Source organism: Corvus kubaryi, unplaced genomic scaffold (assembly GCF_017639235.1).
Source record: "Corvus kubaryi isolate FWS band 111438036 unplaced genomic scaffold, C.kubaryi_AGA036_p1.0 67, whole genome shotgun sequence".
Classification (NCBI taxonomy): Eukaryota; Metazoa; Chordata; class Aves; order Passeriformes; family Corvidae; genus Corvus; species Corvus kubaryi.
The window spans coordinates 4,708,734-4,714,941 of NW_024582055.1; positions in this window are offsets into that span (position 1 = coordinate 4,708,734).

Genomic DNA, 6,208 nt, shown 5'->3' on the forward strand with positions numbered 1-6,208 from the left:
CTCAGCAGCCGCCGCCGCTACCGCCGGGGGCCCCGCGGCTCGCCGCTCCCGCGCGGTGCCCGCCGCTCCGCCGGCATGCCCGGGCGCTCGGCGGCCGAGCCGGTCCGTGATCCGCGGCCGCCCGGACCCAACTTTACCCGGCGCTCATGGATCCCGGCCCTCTTGACGCCCGGGCCGGCTCCCCCCACGGGCGCCCATTGGCCACCGCGCCGCCCCGCCCCGCCCCCGGCCCGCCCCCCGCACCTGAGGGGCCGCCCCGGCGGGACCGGGACGAGCGGGCAGGGAGGGGAGCCCGGCCGTGCCGGGAGCGGGGCGCGGGTCCCCGGGACGGTCCCGCCTGGAGCGGGGAGCGAGCGGGAGCTCGGCGGGCCAGGCACAGTGGGTCGGGCTGCCCCGCACACCGGGGGTGGTGCCGCCGCTTACTTTGGAGGCAGTTGTGGAGGGAACTTGCGGGACCCGTTATCCCGGGAAGATGCGGCGCTGGCCGCGCCTCCCGCGGGCTGGCAGCGCCCTCTGCTGCCCGGCCGCGCCTGTCACCGCCCGGCGCGGCTCTCGGCAGCGGGGGAGCACCAGCGGCATGCCGGAGCATCCCACGGGAACTGCATCCTCGGTCCAGCGAGCGACTGCCACGCCCGACCGAAAGCCCCCACCGTCCTCCATCCCAAAAAGCCTGTAAAAGAGCGAGGAAGCTCCTTTTCCCTGCGGTGCTGCTGGAAGCAAAAGTTTTCGTTTTGTAGGCGTTGACCGTTAAATACAAGCGGGGTCGAGAACACAAATCTATAGATAGCAATTAAAGTGACAAGGTAAATGCAGCATAACCACCTGATGGATCAGCAAATTGCAGAGTTTATTCATCCCTGTGAGGGAGTTAATGAACATGGTAGTGTATTTTCCAGCATGGAAAAGTTGGAAAAGTGAGAAAAGAAGTGAAAGAAAGGGAGGAGAGTGTAGAAGGATAAGGTGTCGAATGCAGAATACTAGTACCCTGGATATGATGAAAAAAGGGAGATCAAATAAGCACTAGCACCAATCTTGACTGGAAGCAGTAAGGAGGAAGAGGTGGTTCCTGTTCCGTATTGTCATCTAGCACAAAGAGATACCTCGGGCCAGTAACTCCTGCAAATCCTCTAGGGGTGGAGCCTTACGCCCGCGACCAGCCCCGACCCTGGGGACGCTGCAGCCAGCTGTGAGGGACGGGGAGGTTGAAAGCCTGGTGCCCAGCCCTTCTCCCTGCATGTCAGGGCTGTTGTCGCAGGGAATCTTTCCTCTGGCACACAGCTGTCCTCAGCCTGTATTTAGTTTTTCGCTTTTCGGCGTCTGCTACCGACCGGGAGAAGGACTTTTGTGCCTCGAAGTGCTCTGCTTTTCCTAGCTGCACTAGTTCAGTAGGAGATAAGTTATCCACAATCTATCCTTGGTGTAAACACCTCCTTCTCTCTTGCGAGGAGCTGGGCAATAAATCCATGGGACAACTGAGAATGGATCGCCCGTGCTGTCGCCTGCCTGGATCCACAGCGCTGCCGCGGTCTGCACCAGTTCTTTGATATTTAACTCCACCTACAGGCGCGCATCGACCCTTGCCTGCGGCCAGCAAAAGTGTTCTCGAAAGGTGCTTTCTTCACTTGTATTACAAAAATGCTCGCAGTTTAGTTGATCCAGCAAAAGCCAACAGTGATATTCACAAAGAAATAAGATTATATAGGCTGGAGGGGGAAGGATTACCCACATAAGTTAACATCAGCCTTCACTAGAATAGATCTTCAAGCATTCACCACATCTTAATCACTGGAGTTTTTTCCTCACTACATGGGATTTTTCACGTCTGCCAGGTAAATTTGACCTCCAAGTCAAAAACACGGCACTGAGAAATATTCTGACACCCCCTGAAAGAGACTTTGGTTCTTTCCCTAATGAATGGGTCAGAATAAATCACTAGCTGACTATTTTATGTATGGAACAGGCATAATCTTTTCCTGACATTGTTCAAGCTTTTCTGTGCCCACAGTTTGTGCTTTTCTCTGGGCTCTTCTCTCAAATGTCAAAATAAGAAATGCTGCTACAAAAGCATGAAAATTCAAATATATGAAAGCAAAACACCAGCCTTTTAAATACTGTACATCAGAGGTAAGCAAAATGGCTAAAATTCTGTGGAAAAAAAGAATATCCAGAAAGGAGGAGAATATCTAGACAATGGGACTTAAAGCACCATTTTTTTGCTACTCTAGAAATCCGTAAGTAATATCTGTCAGTATTAGCTACCAGAATTATGATGTGTGCCCCTTCCATTATGCTAACAGAAAATTACACATTGAAAAATTTTGCAACTCACATGAGAATGAATCAAACAAAATCTATTTGCCAGTTTACAGGCCATGTAATTTAATATTTGCAATTATATCAATAATTTGATATGATAAATGCAAATATCGCTGAGTTTCTTCAAAAACATAGTTTGCTTAAGCCTTTTGCACCTGTAGATGTAAAGATGTTTTTCTAGATATGAGTCATTCCCAAAAGAAAAAAGATCACCCTTTGAATTTCTGAAGTGCTTCAATATATCAAAATTCCATTTCATAGGATTCAGCAAGTGCTTTTCTAAATCCAAACGTTTATAAAAAGTTATACAAAACTTTACAGACAATTTTCAGTTACCAAAACAATTACAGGCAATTTCTTAAAAATAACTTTCTCATTGCAGCTGTATTATATTTTTACTGTGAGCTATTTCAAATATAGCCAAACTTAGAAGGTGTTTTAAAAACAATTGTACTTTTTAAAAAGCTATTTCAATGGCTAAGAAAAAGCCCATTGAAATTGTAGCAGCTTTGGTAGGTATTAAGCAATGCCTTTATTATAAGGTCTGCTCATGTCAGTGGAATTACTCTGGTGGTTCATCAGCATAAGTGGTTTTAGTTTTGACCCCTTTCAGATTAACACATTTAGACAGAGTTAAGAGTGTGCTAAGAAGCACTCCACCACTCATAACTTGCAGGAATGGAAATAAAGTGAAGAAAAGGTCATTTTTGCACTTTTGTCTCGCCTCCAGCTCTGTTGATAACACCTCCCAACACTTCATCAGGCTTTCACCTCCAGATATGGAAGAAGCAATCTCATCCCAACACTGTCCAGCTCACACTCCACTGCAGTCTTAATAACGACCTCAGTGTCCACTGTCAGCAGATCAACACATCTGGCTGTCACGTTTAATGTGCTTCCAGTGCTGTTTTGCCTGAAGTGGGCCATGATGCTGCTGAAATGTTGTGCTGGGAGGCAGAGACAGTACAGAAGCGGAGGGCTGATGAATGAAATGAAAAGTTATAGGGAAGAAAAAAATTTTAATCACTTTTTTTTTCCTTGGGTAAGTCAAATGAAAATTGAATGCATACCTATTATCTCACACAGCCCTCAGAGGTCCCAGGGTTGCAACTGGATATCACAACAGGGAGAGAATTTTATTCTGCAGCCAGAACAGGAACTGGTTATGAATTCAGCAGACCTGGCAGGTAGGTTTCTGTGTTTTGTATTTGATGAGCTGAAGGTAGGGGCACAAAAGCTCTGTTTGATGCACTGTACTCCACAGTGATGCAAGACTTGGCACCGGGCATTCTCATTATTCCTTGAAGGCAGCTGGAATCCTGCCCACACTTGCATCATTACAGTTTAATCGACGATCTTAAAGGTCTATTCCAACCTGAATGATTCTATGATCATCTACAGACCCCATCTTCATTGAAGTCTTCATTGATGTCAGACATTTCTTTCTTAAGAGGGTGCAACATCTGTTCAATGAATGAGTAAATCTATTTTTCTTTGGTCCTCTTATTGAGCTTTTTCTCCATTGGCTCCTTTTACTAACTGCATTTGAATTGTTAACACCACTTTGTATTTCAGTTAGGGACAGATAGAGTGGAAAACACCTTTGCTCCACCACTTGCTCCTTTGATGCTCCAGGAATAAAATATTACTATAGCATTTTTCTCAGGATGCAGTTTAGCAGTCATTGAGGCAGAATAATGTTGATTTAAATCAATAGGTATTGAACCCTACCTTTTCCTTATTACATAGACAATACACCGTGAGTCCTGCTGTTGTTGTTGAGGACTGAACATGCCATAACATTCAAGTTTTACTTGCTCTGACATGAAACAATTCAGACTGGGCTACTCATAATGTGTCACTGAGAATCACATCCTCCCAGACAGGGACAGCAGCATCTGACTTTTAGTGCCTGATTCAACTCCCAGTTGCCTTCCCAGTCACACTAATGAGAGCTGAATTGGCCTTTTGGTATTTATCACTTAATAGACTCGTTCTGCTTGGAAAAAGAAAATTAAAATGTTTTTCCAGCCATGTTTTATAGCCTAGAAATATACTGGTCTGAACTCGGTAGTTTGATTTTTCAACACCTGCTCTGCAACAGCATGTTTTCTTTTTCCTTTAAGAGTTAGAGCACCCCACAGTGCTCTTAACTGCATATTGTGGCTGTGGCCTTTTTTTTTTTTTTTTTTTTAATTAAGGTTTGGGGTTTTTTTAATAGCTCATGGCCTGGCTGCTAGTGAAACCCTACTGAAGGCAGCAGCTGCCACATTTTTAAAGATTTTGAAAAATATCCTCTACCATTCAAGTGTTAAATTCAGCATTATTCCACTGAAAGTCAGATACCCATCAAATAAACAGATGAATCCCATCACTCCTGAAGAGAAAAAGAAAGTAAAAATCCAATAAAAAATCCCTACCACATAAAAAGTGGAAATCCTGCAATTCAAAGCCAAAACTACTGATCTCTGGTACTTAAGGATAACTTAAATGAACAGAAGAAAGAAAGGGGATCTCAAAGCAATTGTTTGAATTTATTTTTGATTCACTTTTCTTTAAAGTGCTCTGATTTCCTTGTCACAAGATGCAAAAGCCTAAAATGCAACAAAGCGCTTGTATGATTCTCTTTTCTAGTGTCGCAGTAAAACTTCCACAATCAAGTTGGGAGTGTGTAAAGTAACTGGGAAATACTGTAATATGTGGAATGCATGCGTATTGTTATGTCTTGGAAAGCTGCAAATTGAAAGAGTAAATTTAAAAGAAAAAGCTTTAATAGCGTTTTGTCCATAATAGGCTACTTAGTAATAAATAAAAAGAAAAAATAAAAAAAGCAGTGCTTGCAGCTGTTTTAGACTGACAAACTTATTAAGACAATTTTGGTACTGAAACTGTAATTTCCTGGGAACCCACAAGATGGTAGAGTTCAGCTGAGGAGAGAAACTATGCTGAATCTTTTGCCTGGACCATGAACACGTAGTTACTAACTAGTTAAATGTGCTAATTTTGCTATGTCCCAGAAACTCAAACAATTTTGACCTTTTTCTTTTTTTTTTAATAATCTGTTTAAACATTTGGAGAGCTTTACTTTTCTGGCTTGGTTTTTGTTTTCCATTTGAAGGGAAGCACCTCATTTACTCCCTCAAGCATCTGTATTCCATGCTCTTGATGGAATTTAGTAATGGGATGTAGTTATTGACAGGGAGACACTGGGAAAAAAGACTATTTGTCTAGAATCCAGTAAGTCCGTAACACAGTGCAACTGTACACAGTCACTGTGAAGCTGCTGGACATTCACTCTGTCTTCATTAAACAAAGCAACCTAAAATCTCTAAAACCTAAATTTCTAAAAGTCTCTAAATCAGAAGTACCACCTACTAACCAGTAAAACAGCTCAGCAGATCCACAAATCTGGAAGTTAAATCTGTTCACTGGAGCCCAACAGCTTTGCTGGTAGTTTCCCTGATGCTAAGTGGGGCTTTACTGACTCTTGTCATGGTGCCATTTGCTCATGGAAGAGAAATAAAGTACCTATGACATCTCAAATGCAGTTTTTGAAGAAGTGAGGCCATGAAGGTACAAATCACTTGGAGCTCAGAATAATAAAATGTTGGTATGAAATTGGTTACAATGGCAACTTACTTCAGCATGGATATGATTAGAGGATAAAGCAGGAAAACCTAAGGAAGAGCATATTTAGAAGGAATTTAAATAAGAGACAGTATCTGCACAACATTCAGAAATGTGTACTCTCTATAGGGGAAAAAAAAACCCAACAACCTCCCTCAAGTTTTTTAAAAAATATTAGGAAAAACTATGAAGCATTCAAGGGCAAACAGCACATAGGCTCTGTACCGAGTAGTGTGAGATGTAAGTAGGCCTTATACTACATAAC